General features: G+C 38.9%; 1 protein-coding gene across 3 annotated transcripts in view; it reads left to right on the top strand.

Annotated features, from left to right (window-relative positions):
• The first annotated feature begins 945 nt into the window (after positions 1–945).
• LOC126248431 (SPRY domain-containing protein 3-like) overlaps positions 946–15,621 on the top strand; it is a 177,301-nt gene continuing 162,625 nt past the window's right edge. The window contains exon 1 of one of the 3 annotated variants that reach the window (XM_049949402.1): positions 946–1,084. The gene's annotated coding sequence lies outside the window, so the exon portion shown is untranslated. Of the gene's footprint in view, positions 1,204–1,238; positions 1,877–15,621 lie in introns of those variants that run through there. The other 2 variants (XM_049949401.1, XM_049949400.1) reach the window with 2 other exon arrangements.

Here is a 15,621-nt window from a genome sequence, read left to right as displayed (position 1 = left end):
GTGTCGTATAAACTTCGTAATTTGTGAGACCAAGCATTGCATAAATTTTGCATTATACGCAGGAAATAGTTCCAGAGTGTGATGTGGTAGCTGTTATACTAAAAATTAGTTATTCGAAATGCCTGTATCAATGGATATAATAAGGATCTAAAGTCTTGGAAGACTGGCGTGTCTGCCGATGATACATGCCAGATGATGGTTAATCTGCCATTGCAGACAGCATTTTCTTCTCTGAATATTATTTTGTTATAAATGTGTTTGTTTCCCCTGATTTATCCCTTAGAGAAATCTATTTTCGGATCTAACATTTAGGTTTCGTCTTCCTCGTATTTAACAGTCATCCTAGCTCTAAGGACATAACCTGCACTATAACATTCATACCCGCTCATTTGATTTCAGTTGACGCCACCCGCAGAATTTGTTGCGTCCCATGTGGATGGTAGCTTACGATGCCACTACAGCAAGCCACAAGCTGTGGCGCCATGTTAGATGCGTGTGTGAACAAAGCTTTACATTCCAACAGGTTTCCTACGTTTCATATTCACTGATTTGGTTGAACGAGTAGCGAACAAAACTCCACTTTCTTAGGTGGCTATACGACGTCTTTATGCGAAACGTCAAGTCTTCTGGTGTTTACTGGCAATTTTTTGTTATTAAAGGAAAACGTCATGATTCATACAGTATCTCTAAGTTGTAAGAGAATCGTAAAGAAACTCTCTTGTAATGTACCGTTTTGTACCTCCCAGAGTTTCTTAGGAAACCAAATAATGACAAATGTAGTGTCATTTATTAGTTATTGTCGATTTTCTTTTGGCACTACATACACTCCTTGTATAAACTATGTTGCAAATCAATATAAACGTTAGCATTCGCACCCATCCGATAGCATATTGGGAAGTGTCACTTGCTAGTCACGTGGGGCGCTGTTATGGCAGTGGACAAAAAAACTAGACAGAGTTTCACATCGAATTTCGCGACTATTAGATTGTGCCAGTGATCTCCATACCAGTTCGAGAGCCAAGGGTGTTAGTAGAGAACATTGCAGCGAAGGCAGGGTGTAGGATAGCTTTGGATTAACTTCTGAGTATGTGTTTGTTATATGTTGTGTTTAAGTTTACGATAGAGAGTGGGGTTAAGTTTACTATTAATACGTATGTTTGTTTGTTTACATTCCGCACTCCTATCATCAGTTCTTTATGCTGAGTGAGTTTAGTAATTGTAACAGTTTTTAAATGTTTTCGTAGAATAACGGAAGAAAACAGTTCAGCATGTTAGTTATCCTCATAATTTTAAATGGACTACAAATATTCTTTTAATGAAGAAAACTTACCGTGATGTGGAGTAAAATATTGTTAAGGCCAATGACGTAAAGCAATTTGACATGTTCCACAATATAGCTGCTCACTACGGACATTGCGGAATGCTTTTCATTCGCCATGTGCGAGCGTTGATTTATACTTCAATATATCTGTCAGATTCGGCGCTGGCACCATTGTAGACTTTGGGAAACCGTTACTGCTGTATCTTATTGACATTTGTCAAGTTTCTGCCCTGCTAGTTCTGTTGGTGCTATACACAATTGAAATGTTTATGCATGTACATTTCCAGCTGCTTGTGACAGTAGCGTAAGTCACAATTTTTTAGCAGCGTACATTTTTCGCGAAAACGTTGTCGTATGACAAGTGCTGCGAGCACTCTGAGGTATCAGATGTGGACTATTGGCAAGATGTTTAAACAGTCGTGGGCCTAATAACGTTTTGCGGAAAGATCCCACTCAACTGAACTTCTCCGCCGTCTTGAATGTGTGTAACAAAAAGCTTCATTTATCATGTGATGATGATGCCAAACATTCTATTTAAACGTACACACCATCCAGGTAACGATTGAAAGTTCCAAATTTATATTATCAGACTTAATGTAGTGGGAAATTATTATTATTCATTTATTTTTACAACAGGTGTCTCGTGTATTGTAGAGAACATATTTTTAAATTTCTGATATGCCGTTACAGAGAACGAATCTTTATTTTATATGAAACAGTGATGCATCCAATGCGCTACAATAAAACTGCTGTGAATATCTTCATGTATGTGAAAAAGGGAACATAACATTAAATGTTGCAATTGTAGTATCATATAAATTGTATTAACTATGGCGGATAATGAATGACATTTATAAAAAAATAATATTTTATATGATATTTTATTTTGAAAGATCCATTGAAGTAGTAGACTTTGATTCACATAAATGGAGTACTCATGTACCATGAATAATGCAGTATTCCAGCAGTTTTATTGCTAGTAGTAGACCATTGGACTATAACATCATAAACCATCTGTAACTCATACTAAGTCAACAATTTGAATGTTAAATTTCATCAAGAATCTTTAGTTATATGTGTCATAATTGAAACAGTATGTATTAAGTTTTTGAATTGTTACAGATTCATCTGTAACAATACAGTTATGGTAAATTTCAGTTGATGCATTCATTGCCTTGTTTATGTACAATATCCCTGTTTTATCAGTAGCACAATGTTTGATACTGGGACTTGAAACCAAATAAGAATGTTAAACTTCATTTCCTGCTAAGGACTCTTACAGTGCATCTATTCGGTCATTGTATGGTTAACATGTGTGTTTCTTTTGTATGATCAGTATGTCACCTTTCGTAACATTAATTTTGTGTTTCTGCTCTTATAATTTATGTTAATGCTGGTGTTTGAGAGGGGGCTGGGGTAGAAATGCAGATTGAAAGTGATTCAGGATTCATGTACTATTGTCCAAAGTGGTCAAAATGGCTCTGAGCACTATGGGACTTAACAACTGAGGTCATCAATCCCCAAAGTGGTCACTTTTCCTTGATACATGGGTTGTTCATATCATGAAAAGGCCCAGTTAAGAGTGCAGTATATGTTGTTTACAGATTGTGTTTAGTGTCATCCACAAGGATAAACATCCATAGTGACCAGCCTCATATATTCAACTCTTGATACGTAAAATGTCATGTGCACAACTATAATCGAGTTCGTGTAAGAACCCTGACAGCTAGCAGCACTGTTGTCATCTTTCAACTGCGAAGAGCAAACAGTTGTAGGAGGAAACAATACATAGCCATCTACAGAGCTGTGGCAACACTGAGGCATTTCCATAGAGACATTTACAAAGTCATTTTTTTGTGGTTGATTGAGGTAGGTGTGCAAAATGCATGTCCATCCCACTGCATTTGTCAGGGATCTTTTTACACCAGCATGACAAAAGTCTCTTCTAGGGTACTCCATATTTGTTAGTTGTCAAGGGAATTCATTAACAGGTGCATGATGCAATAGATAAATATTGAATCTAAAGTCAGGATGCCAAATAAATTCATTTCCTGATAATTGGTGAAAGCAAGGTTTTGATTTTTTTTTCTTTTTTCCCAGTTGTGTAGTTAGATTGTTCTGCAAGGCTGCTACTCCCAGTTGTGTTTAATTTTGAGCTTTCGGTGTTTGATATTTGTGCCTTGGTACATCTGTAGTGTAACGGATTCCGCTGCAAAATTCTTTTTTCACCTGTGTCTTAAAAACTAGCAGTAATGCTAGTGTCTCATGATATCCTGAAAGCCGTGGGTAAACACAGTCTGGTGAATGGAGTATATATTGACTTCCAAAAAGCATTTTACTCAGTAGCACACCAACAGTTACTAATGAAAGAATTATCATATGGCATACCAAATGAAAGTTTTGACTGCATTGAGGATTTCGTGATAGCGACGACTCAGCATGTTACGTGAAGATTCATAGATTTAGAAGTACTGTCAGGTGTGCTCAGGGAATGTGTTGGGATTCGTGTTCATGTTGTACATTAATGGCCTGGTGGATAATATTAGTAGCAACCTCAGAATTTTCACAGCTGATGCAGTTATCTATGATGAAATACTGTCTGAAAAAAAGATGCACAGCTATTCAGTCACATCTTGACAGAGTTCAGAGTGTTGCAGGGATTGTAAAATTGCTTTAAATCTTAGGAGAATTAAAATAATACACTTCACAAAATTAAAGAATACTACATGAGTACAAAGGACCTGTCAATGAGTCATTGTTGGAGTTGGTCAAATCATACAAATAGCTGTTGGCTCAGTGGTGCCGGTAGCTGAGCATGTTCTGTCAGAGGGATAGTTCTGTATAAGGTACAGAATGTAATTGAAAAAAGAAGAAATCATAAAACATGCAACAAATGAAGCAGTTAAAAGTACATAAAGATATCTAAAAAAAATTAGATTATCAGGAATTACAAAATGACAAAGCAGATACTTGTAGAGAATGAAATCAAAAGCTGTAGAAGCATTCATGACTATGGAAAAAACAGGTGCCGCATATATGCAAATTTAAAAAAACCACTGGAGAAAATAGAAATATTTAGTTGAAAATAAAGATTTCAGATTGCAGCCAGTACTAACCAAAAAAAGGAAGGCTGACGGTTGGAAGGAATATACAGGGTGAAGTGAAATTTGCACGCTCGGGCTTTGTAGCACAACTCCCCACATGCCAGCGATAAAATAAAGTCTCTCACAATATTTCATCCGCCGAGTACATCCCGGAGAAAAAGGACATTAAAGAGTAGCAATAAGACAACACTGTAACCACATATATGGAACTATCTGTCAGCACATGTTAGTCATGCTGTACAGTTGGTGCAGTGGATAGTGTGTTGGGCTTTTGTAGTTATTCTGTCCTATGACAGGTCATTTGTTTCAACTATCTATTTCCCATTTGTCTGACCATGTATTTGTTATGTTCAGTGTTACAAAATGTGGTGAATTTAGGACACATGACCTAAGAAATGGTGTATATTACAGTATGAAATGTCAGAATGAAATTAGCAAATAAAAAAAAAAAAAAATGCATCCCAACCCAGGATCAAACACTTGACCTCCTGCATGCTAACCCAAAACTCTATCCATTGCACCAACTGTACAGCATGACTAATATGTGCTGACAGATGTAGTTACCATACATGTTACAGTGTTGCCAGATTGGCACTCTTTAACATCTGTTTTCTGCCGGATGTACTTGTCAGACGAAATTTTAGGAGCCACGCTGTGAAGCCAGAGTGCATGAATTTTGCTTCACCCTGTATAGAAGGGCTGTGTAATGGAATCAAGACAGTATTTTAAAAATGGAAGAAGGTTAAAATGAAAATAGAGATGTGATACTGCATGGTTGGGGTTGAAACAAAGCATCTGGAGTAAGCAACATTCTCTTAGAATTCTTAAGCTATTCGAGAGAACCAATCATGACAAAACTATTAAACCTGGTACGTAAGATTTAAGATGGTGAAATAATGTCAGATTTCAAGAAGAATATAATAATGTTTGTCTGCAGAAATTTGTCCAGAGAAGGGGAAGAGATAGAGAGGGGAGGAGATATCCAAAATTTTTTATGTAAATGAGTTTCTTAGTTTCAAGACATGTCATGCTGCAAGAATTAAATTTTATAGCCGAGATAAAAAACTTATGGTATTCCACAGAATTGAAATGTCAGAATTGTGTGACTGATAAACACTCTGTACTCTGAATTTGGGGGGAGGTGGTATGCATCATGGTCGCAAAAAACTAATGCAAATTATTCACCTACTCTTGGAAAGACTGGTGGAAGTCAGCTAGGGGAAGATTAATTTGGGTTTCAGGGAAATGTTCGAATGAGAGGCAATAGTGAGTCTACAACCAGTAGTCAAAGGTAGACTGACTAAAGTCAAACTTACAGTTACATTTGTAAATAAAGAGAAAACTTTGGACTATGTTGACTGGAATATACTTTTCGAAATTTTGAAGCGATAAAACATGTCGAATGAGAAGCTATTTGCATTTATAAAAAATCGACATGAAAGGGAAGCAGTAGTTGCGAAGGGTATGAGGCAGGGAGTAACTTATTGTCAAGTTACTCAGCCTGTATATTGAGCGAGCAGGAAAGGAAACTGAGGAGAAATTTGGAAAGGGAAATAAAGTTCAGGGAGAATAAATACAAATTTTATGGTTTGATGATGGCATTATAGTTCTGACAGACATGGCAGTGGACTTGAAAGATTATTTGAACAGAGTATGTACATCTACATCTACATGGTTACTCTGAAATTCACACGTAAGTGCCTGGCAGAGGGTTCATCGAACCATTTTCATACTACTTCTCTACCATTCCACTCTCGAATGGCGTGTGGGAAAAAGGAACATCTAAATCTTTCCGTTAAAGCTCTGATTTCTGTTATTTTATTATGATGATAATTTCTCCCTACGTAGGTGGGTGTCAACAAAATATTTTCGCAAAGTTGGTGATTGAAAATTGGTAAATAGATCTCGCCTCAAAGATATCTGCCTTTGTTTCAGTGACTGCCACCCCAACTTGCGTATCATATCAGTGACACTCTCACCCCTATTGTGCGATGACACAAAACGAGCTGCCCTTCCTTGTACTTTTTCGATGTCCTCCATCAATCCTACTTGGTAAGGATCCCATACCACACAGCAATATTCCTGCAGAGGATGGGCAAGTGAATGTAGGCTGTCTCTTTAGTGGGTTTGTCGCATTTTGTTCAGCCAAGAAAGCGCAGTCTTTGTTTCGCCTGGTCTTTCCAATTTAAGTTGCTCGTAATTGTAATTCCTAAGTATTTAGTCAAATTTACAGCCCTTAGATTTGTGAGATTTATTGTATACCCAAAATTTATCAGATTATGTCTTGAAAAGAAATCAGGCAGTGCTGAGGGAATTAGATTAGGAAATGGGACAGTGACAGTAATAGAAGGTTCTATGTATTTTGATAACAAAATAAGTGATGATGGCAGAAGTAGGGAGAATATAAAATGTAGACTTGCTTAGTGAGAAAAACTTTTCTGAAAAGAAAAGAAATTAATATAAATTTAAGCGTTAGGAAATATGGCCTTATACAGGACTGAAAAGTGGATCTAAACAGAATCGACAAGGAGAAAATAGAAATTTTTGAAGTGTGATGCTACATAAAAATGCTAAAAGTTTAGATGACTTGATCAGATAAATAATGAAGAGGTACTGAATGGAATCAGAAAGTAAATTTATGGTGCTACTTTATTAAAGAAGAGACGCACTGAGGCATGAAGGAATAGTTAATTTGGTAATGGAAGTAAGTGGGAGGTGGGTGGGTTAAAAATTGTTGAGAGAGACTGAGGTTTGAATGTAGTGAGTAGGTACAAACGTATATAGGATGCAATGGTGAAGTATGGTTGGAGAAACATGCCCAAGATAACCATTGTGCTCCATAAATTATTGTTCTCTGTGATTGTGTTTGACATGTTATAGCATTCTTGTTGTGCTCCATTTAGTTTCCCACTTCAACCTTTTTTACGTTGTTATATGAGTTGCTTAGTGAGAATAACTCGGAGAAAAAGTTGAAGAAACCAAGTTCTCTTCAAGTAATCTGTAAATTTTATTCCAGGTTTTTCTCTTGTTGTTGACACAAATTAATTTCTTGAGCACTGTAGCTTTAGATATAAAATGGAGCTTGCAATACTTGTATCATAACATTTCCTGCAGTTAAAACAATATCAGCGAGGCCAATTTAAAGGTAATTGTTTTGTGTTCCGGTGAACATGGCACCATTGAGAATGCAATCCCACTGTGAACACTGTTCTTTGATGCATGCGTTCACATACGGCCCTAATTGGGGTTGCGTCCAGGGTGGTAATACTGTTTATCACTTTTCTGCACAATTTTGAAACTAGTTTCGGGCGATCTGTCATGCAAAATAAACATGCCACACAGAGGAACAATACAAACAGTGAATACAAACTACCATTGTTACATTGTCGGTCCCAAGCATTGTCTGCAACTGACTGGTAGCTGGCACCTGAGATAGCAGAGTGATACGACAATGGTGAACAGGACAGAAAGCATGACGAAACTCATGCCCTGGCTTGTTGTAGGTATGGTAACTGTCCTGTAAACAATGAGCTATCAATCACTTTGTTATTCTGATCCAGGTATAAAGATGCTAAAGGAATTACAAGTACCCTTCTGTCTTCTCTGCAGGAAATACAGGATCTATCACCACTTGGCCCTGTACAGGGGAGGCAGGTACCAAGGAGATTACACTCATACCTCTAACCAACAAGTTTAACATGCTGTCTTCCACTGAAACTGAATCTGAGCCAGTGGGACACATCATCTGTTGAATAACTTCTTGTTTCCTGTGTCAGGAGAATGTAAACACAAATCAGTATTGGTCTGTTAATCACTGCAAGTTCAAACTTACAGCTAATAATTGCACCTCTCTGGGAAATAGCAGCAGGGGATGGAAGGAATCACGTTGTACACTGTGTGTGTGCCTGCATGTCTCATTCATTGTACTGAAGTGGCTATTCTGGCAGCCATTGAGGGAAAAAGACACAACAAACTGTAGACTGTGGTGCACGGTGGAATGAATGATGCCTACTACCCGGGTAGTTGACTGTGTTTGCAGTGCACACAAGTTTGTTTGTTTCTTTCGTTCTTTTTCATTTCTTGTTTTTTTCTTTTTTAAATGTTTAGGCAACTCTACATCCATTACAGATAATGATAACTGCAGGAGACGCTGAAGTATTATAATAAGATTCAAAGAAATGACACCCACAGGTGAAATGCTGATAAACTGATAAAGCATTTCAAAGTTACATAGTTCAAAACATTCCTAAAAAGCAGTGGGGCTCATATGATACTAGGTACAGAAAGCTGACTAAAGCCTGAAATGGACAGCAGTGAGATTTTTGGAGTAAAGTATATGAAAAGGATCTGCCAAAGTTGGTGTATAAGTTGCAGTAGACAAGACACTCAAATCCACTGAGATAGAAATTGAAACTGCTTGCAAGATTAACTAAGCCTCAGTATTTTTCTGTTGATCAGCAATACACCGCGCCCCCCCCCCCCCCCTTCCCCTGAGCCGAGAAGACATCAGTATGGCGCTACGAATATTCCACACTTACATTGTCTCATCATTGGAGCCAGTTTTAGTCCTCCAACAATTAATTAGGGAAAATTACAGTTTTGTGAATGTTAAGTGGTGGTTGTTGGCGAGACTTGCTCTAAAATATTACTAAATGCCTTCTCTGAAAACTGTCTTAAACAGATAGTTTGGAGCCCAGTCATGATGGAAACAAATTAGACCTAATGCCAACACACAGGCCTGAACTCTTTGATGATGTCCATGTTGAAACTAGTTTCCGTGATAATAAGGCACTGGTAACAAGTATGATTACTAAAGTACACTGTGAAGCTAAAACATATAGGAAGATTTATATGTTCTGTAAGCTATATAAAAAAGCAGCAATGTTGTATCCCAAAGAGGAAATCAAAACATTGGCGTCTGTGGCACGTAGAGAAACTGTGGCTCAGGTTTAAAAGATTAATTGGCCATGTGCTGGATAGATATCTACATAGTAGAACAGTTCATGATGGGAGGGAGGCAACATTCATGGTATGGAGTCAGTGTAAAGAAACTTATGAAGAAACAGTGACTGCAGCATAATAGGTTTAAAACAAAGTGTAGGGCTAGAGACTGAGTGATGATGAAGGAAAGAGATTGCGCTGATAAGAGGAGAACATGTGAAGCCTTTATTGACTGTTGTAGCAGAATATTATCAAAAGATCTCCACAAAACCAGAGAAATTCTGATAAATATAAATGTCTGAAGCGCCAAACTTCATGTTTGCACACTCATGTATAACATAGGGACTGAAGTTAAGTGTGGCAAAGCAGAAATGCCAAATTCCATTTTTAAATGTTCCTTTTCTTAGTAGGGTACAGAAGAACCTCAGTTAACTACCAGTACCATTGCTGAGATGACTGAGGTAGATGGTAATGTCAGTGATTGTGACTAACAGCTAAACTTAACAAGACTCTAGGGCCCGATAAAATTCTTGTCTGATTCTATATAGAATCTGCAGCTGTGTTAGCTCCCATTTTAGCCATAATATACCAAAAATCCATTGAACAATAAAGTATGCCAGTGATTGTTAGGAAAACCTGACCACGCCCATCTACAAGAAGGGTAGCAGAAGTGATCCACAAAACTACCATCCTATCTTGTTCATGTTCATCAGTTGTAGAATCCTAGAACACAATATTTTGAAAAGAACCTCTTCCATGCTAAACAGCATTGATTCAGGAAGCATCTATCACGCGACACCAAATTTGCACTTTTCTCACATGACATTCTGGAAGCCATTAATGAAGGCATTTAGGTGGCTGCAGTATTTGTTTACTTGTGAAAAGCATTAGAGTCATTACCACAGCAACTATTATTAATAAAAGTATGGTTATATGGGGTAATGAACAAAATTTGCGACTGAATCGAGGATTTGTTGAAAGGGATGGTGCAACATGTAACCTTGGATGGACAATTATTGGCAGAAGTAGAAGTAACTTCAGGTGCACTCTGGGTAAGTGTGTGGGACCCATGTTGTTCATGTTGTAAAATAATGCCCCAGCAGATAATGTTCATAGCAACCTCAAACTTTTTGCAGATGATGCCGTAATACATAATATACTACTATCTGAAAAAGGGCCTCATAAATATATATAGTCAGATATGCATACGGTTTCAAAAATGATGCAAAGACTAGCAATGTGTTTTAAATGTACAGAAATTTAAAATTATGAAATTCACAAAATGAAAAATAATGTAATATCCAATGACTACAATATCTTACATGAATGTCTCAAAGAACAGACACTGTTGACAGTCTACAGATATATCAAATATTATGAAATTAATTCGTTGACTGCAAATTCCTTGACATCGGTCATATTAGGTACAGATGTATTACCTAGTAGTGACACGATTATCAGTGATTCATAATTAGAATCAGTCAATTCATACAAGTGGACTGGGTGGTTTTTTAGGTTAGAAGGCCTCGGGAAAGTACGGGGTGGACTGCAATCTCAAAGGGTGCATGGCAAATACAGGATGTGCTTGGATCAAGGAACAGTCGGAATTGTAGTTGTAAATTGTTGTAGTTGTGCTGCGAAAGTCCCTGAGCTTCAAGCGCTAATAGAAAGCACAAAAGCTGAAATCGTTATAGGTACAGAAAGCTGGCCAAAGCCTGAAATAAGTTCTGCAGAAATTTTTACAAAGTCTCAGACGGTGTTCATGAAAGATAGATTAGGCAGAATTGGTGGTGGAGTGTTTGTGTATGTCAGTAGTGGTTTATCTTGTAGTGAAGTTGAAGTAGATACTCCGTGCGAAATGGTATGGGTGGAGGTTATACTTTTAACAGCTGAACTAAGTTAATAATTGGCTCCTTCTACTGACCCCCAGACTCCGATGACATAGTTGCTGAACAGTTCAGAGAAAATTTGAGTCTCGTAACAAATAAATACCCCACTCATACGGTTATAGTTGGTGGGGACTTCAACCTTCCCTCGATATGTTGGCTAAAATACTTGTTCAAAACCAATGGTAGGCAGAAAACATCTTCCGAGATTGTCCTAAATGCTTTCTCTGAAAATTATTTTGAGCAGTTAGTCCACGAGCCTCGTGATGACTGGATGTTGTGTGATGTCCTTAGGTTAGTTAGGTTTAAGTAGTTCTAAGTTCTAGGGGACTGATGACCATAGATGTTAAGTCTGATAGTGCTCAGAGCCATTTGAACCATTTTTTTTGAAGTTAGTCCATGAACCCACGCGAATTGTAAATGGTTGCGAAAACACACTTGACCTCTTAGCCACAAACAATCCAGAGCTAATAGAGATCATCATGACTGATACAGGGATTAGTGATCACAAGGTTGTTGTAGCTAGGCTCAATACCGTTTCTTCCAAATCCACCAGAAACAAACACAAAATAATTTTATTTAAAAAAGCGGATCACTAGAAGCCTTCCGAAGAGACAATCTCCATTCCTTCCGAACTGACTATGCAAATGTAGTCGAGTTATGGCTCAAATTCAAAGATATAGTAGCAACAGCAATTGAGAGATTCATACCTCATAAATTGGTAAGAGATGGAACTGATCCCCCATGGTACACAAAACAGGTCCGAACGCTGTTGCAGAGGCAACAGAAAAAGCATGCGAAGTTCAGAAGAACGCGAAATCTCGAAGATTGGCTAAAATTTACAGACGCGCGAAATTTGGCACTGACTTCAATGCGAGATGCCTTTAATAGGTTCCACAACGAAACATTGTCTCGAAATTTGGTAGAAAAACCGAAGAAGTTCTGGTCATATGTAAAGTACACAAGCGGCAAGACATAGTCAATACCTTCGCTGCGCATTGCCGATGGTACTGTTACCGACGACTGTGCGCTAAAGCGGAGTTATTGAACGCAGTTTTCCGAAATTCCTTCACCAAGGAAGACAAATGGAATATTCCAGAATTTGGAACAAGAGCAGCTGCTAGCATGAGTTTCTTAGAAGTAGATACCTTAAGGGTTGCGAAGCAACTCAAAACGCTTGATATGGGCAAGTCTTCAGGTCCAGATTGTATACCAATTAGGTTCCTTTCAGATTACGCTGATACAATAGCTCCCTATTTAGCAATCATATACAACCGCTCGCTCACCGATAGATCTGTACCTACAGATTGGAAAATTGCGCAGGTCGCACCAGTGTTTAAGAAGGGTAGTAGGAGTAATCCATCGAACTACAGACCTATGTCATTGACGTCAGTTTGCAGTAGGGTTTTGGAGCATATACTGTATTCAAAACTTGTGAATCACCTTGAAGGGAACGATCTATTGATACGTAATCAGCATGGTTTCAGAAAACATTGTTCTTGTGCAACGCAGCTAGCTCTTTATTCGCATGAAGTAATGGCCGCTATCGACAGGGGATCTCAAGTTGATTCCGTATTTCTAGATTTCCGGAAAGCTTTTGACACCGTTCCTCACAAGCGACTTCTAATCAAGCTGCGGGCCTATGGGGTATCGTCTCAGTTGTGCGACTGGATTCGTGATTTCCTGTCAGGAAGGTCGCAGTTCGTAGTAATAGATGGCAAATCATCGAGTAAAACTGAAGTGATATCAGGTGTTCCCCAGGGAAGCGTCCTGGGACCTCTACTGTTCCTGATCTATATAAATGACCTGGGTGACAATCTGAACAGTTCTCTTAGGTTGTTCGCAGATGATGCTGTAATTTACCGTCTAGTAAGGTCATCTGAAGACCAGTATCAGTTGCAAAGCGATTTAGAAAAGATTGCTGTATGATGTGGCAGGTGGCAGTTGACGCTAAATAACGAAAAGTGTGAGGTGATCCACATGAGTTCAAAAAGAAATCCGTTGGAATTCGATTACTCGATAAATAGTGCAATTCTCAAGGCTGTCAATTCAACTAAGTACCTGGGTGCAAAAATTACGAACAACTTCAGTTGGAAAGACCACATAGATAATATTATGGGGGAGGCGACCCAAAGGTTGCGTTTCATTGGCAGTACTCTTAGAAGATGCAACAAGTCCACTAAAGAGACAGCTTACACTACACTCGTTCGTCCTCTGTTAGAATATTGCTGCGCGGTGTGGGATCATTACCAGGTGGGATTGACGGAGGACATTGAAAGGGTGCAAAAAAGGGCAGCTCGTTTTGTATTATCACTTAATAGGGGAGAGAGTGCGGCAGATATGATACGCGAGTTGGGATGGAAGTCATTAAAGCAAAGACGTTTTTCATCGCGGCAAGATCTATTTACGAAATTTCAGTCACCGACTTTCTCTTCCAAATGCGAAAATATTTTGTTGAGCCCAACCTACATAGGTAGGAATGATCATCAAAATAAAATAAGAAAAATCAGAGCTCGAACAGAAAGGTTTAGGTGTTCGTTTTTCCCGCGCGCTGTTCGGGAGTGGAATGGTAGAGAGATAGTATGATTGTGGTTCGATGAACCCTCTGCCAAGCACTTAATTGTGAATTGCAGAGTAATCATGTAGATGTAGATGTACCTGGTTGTAACAATTTGTAGGATATGGAATGAAATAGAATGATCACACAGGCTCAGTTGTATGTATCAGACTTAAGTTCATTGGCAGTATACTAGAAAAATGCAGCTAGTCTGCAATAAGAGAGACTGTTAACAAATCACTGTGTGCCCTGTTATACCCTATGGCAAGTGGTGTGACTGATAGTGATTGAATCCACACATTGGATTAAATTCAGTACGGCTTCAAAGAATTAAAGTCCGCACTTGAGTACAACCAGAATGTCCATTATGAGTGTGTGTTATGAGTGCGCAGTATGGCGAAGTCCACAATCGTCGCAAGTGATGATGAGCCGGGAGGTACCATGGATGATAAGCGGCACTGTACCATGAGGCTGTGAGCTCACGGGCTGTCGGAATGCAGGTCCAGGTGCAGGGGTGCCTGTAAGACATCTGGCGAAGGCATGAGACAGCACTGTCTGATGGGTAGCAGCAGTGCGAGGCATTGTGATCTAAAACATAGAGCTGCAGCAGCTGCTAGTTGGTCTGGAGCCCAGAGCAGAACTGGCTGTCAAGAGGTTTAGTGACAATCTAAGAACCCATCAGTGGAGGAATACAGGTGCAACATCACTTGGTCATGAGACCGTGCAGGCGCAAATCGTTGCCTGTGAGTACAGCACTGATTGCTGCTACCTGCATACCACGTATCGACATTGCTTGCTCCCGCAACCACTGTGGTGGTTGCAGGAGGCTTGGCAGTAACAGCTCAGTGAACCTTTCTGTTGACAAACTACCTCCCAAGGTAAAGCAAGGGCAGTACCTGACCCACAAAGCATATCCGTGTGTGTGGTGGCTGAATACTCAGGGGCACAGCCCAGCATATACTACGTGTCTCTTCGTAGATTACTGCTGAAGTATGTGGAATGCATACCAGATAAGAGTGAGAAGGGATATTCAGTGTATAGAAAGGAAGGCAGAATGAATGATCACAGATTTGTGTGCCTCACAGGAGGGCATAAGAGAAATGAAAAACCTTACTGGGCAGACTCTTGAGGATTATACTGCACGAGCCTACGTACAAAACTTTGAGAACCAATAGTTGGCCACCTACATGTAAGTCTCGTAGTGTCTGTGAAAACAAAAGTAGCTTAATTACAGTGTGCACAGAGGATTCTAAGCAGTCATTCTTCCTGTGTTCCATACACAATTGGAATGGGAAGGAACCCTAACATGTGGTAACATGCTAAATGCTCACTGCCATGCAGTTCGGTTATTTGCATAGTGTATATCTCTACTCTGCTTTCGAATGGAGAGCAGTGTCAAACCGATCTCTGGACTGAAGCCCGCAACAACAGTGTATATAATTTTATATATTATTTTGATTGATGTTAATCTCTTGGTCAGACAAGTTATTCCGTTGCATGGACAGCGAAGTTCTTTCTAAACTAATGCAAGCTACATTAATTTTCAGAAGGTTGTGTATAGCAAAGAAAGGAGAAATTTATAACTTCATTTTGATTGATGACAACAGCTATTAAATGATCCTTTACTGAAATGACCAGTTTCACAGCATATAGTTGCATCCTCAGGTGAACCATCTGACTAGGCTGGAAAAAAAGGGGGAAAATAAAATAAACAATATTGTCTGTACCACAAGTTCAAAAAGGTTTTATTGTATAATGGGTAAGAATACTTACAATTATTTCATTTCATTCAATCTGAACAGCCCTCTTAGA

Source organism: Schistocerca nitens, chromosome 3 (assembly GCF_023898315.1).
Source record: "Schistocerca nitens isolate TAMUIC-IGC-003100 chromosome 3, iqSchNite1.1, whole genome shotgun sequence".
Taxonomy (NCBI): Eukaryota; Metazoa; Arthropoda; class Insecta; order Orthoptera; family Acrididae; genus Schistocerca; species Schistocerca nitens.
The sequence above is the reverse complement of the archived record's forward strand: the minus strand, read 5'-3'. Positions and strand labels throughout refer to the sequence as shown.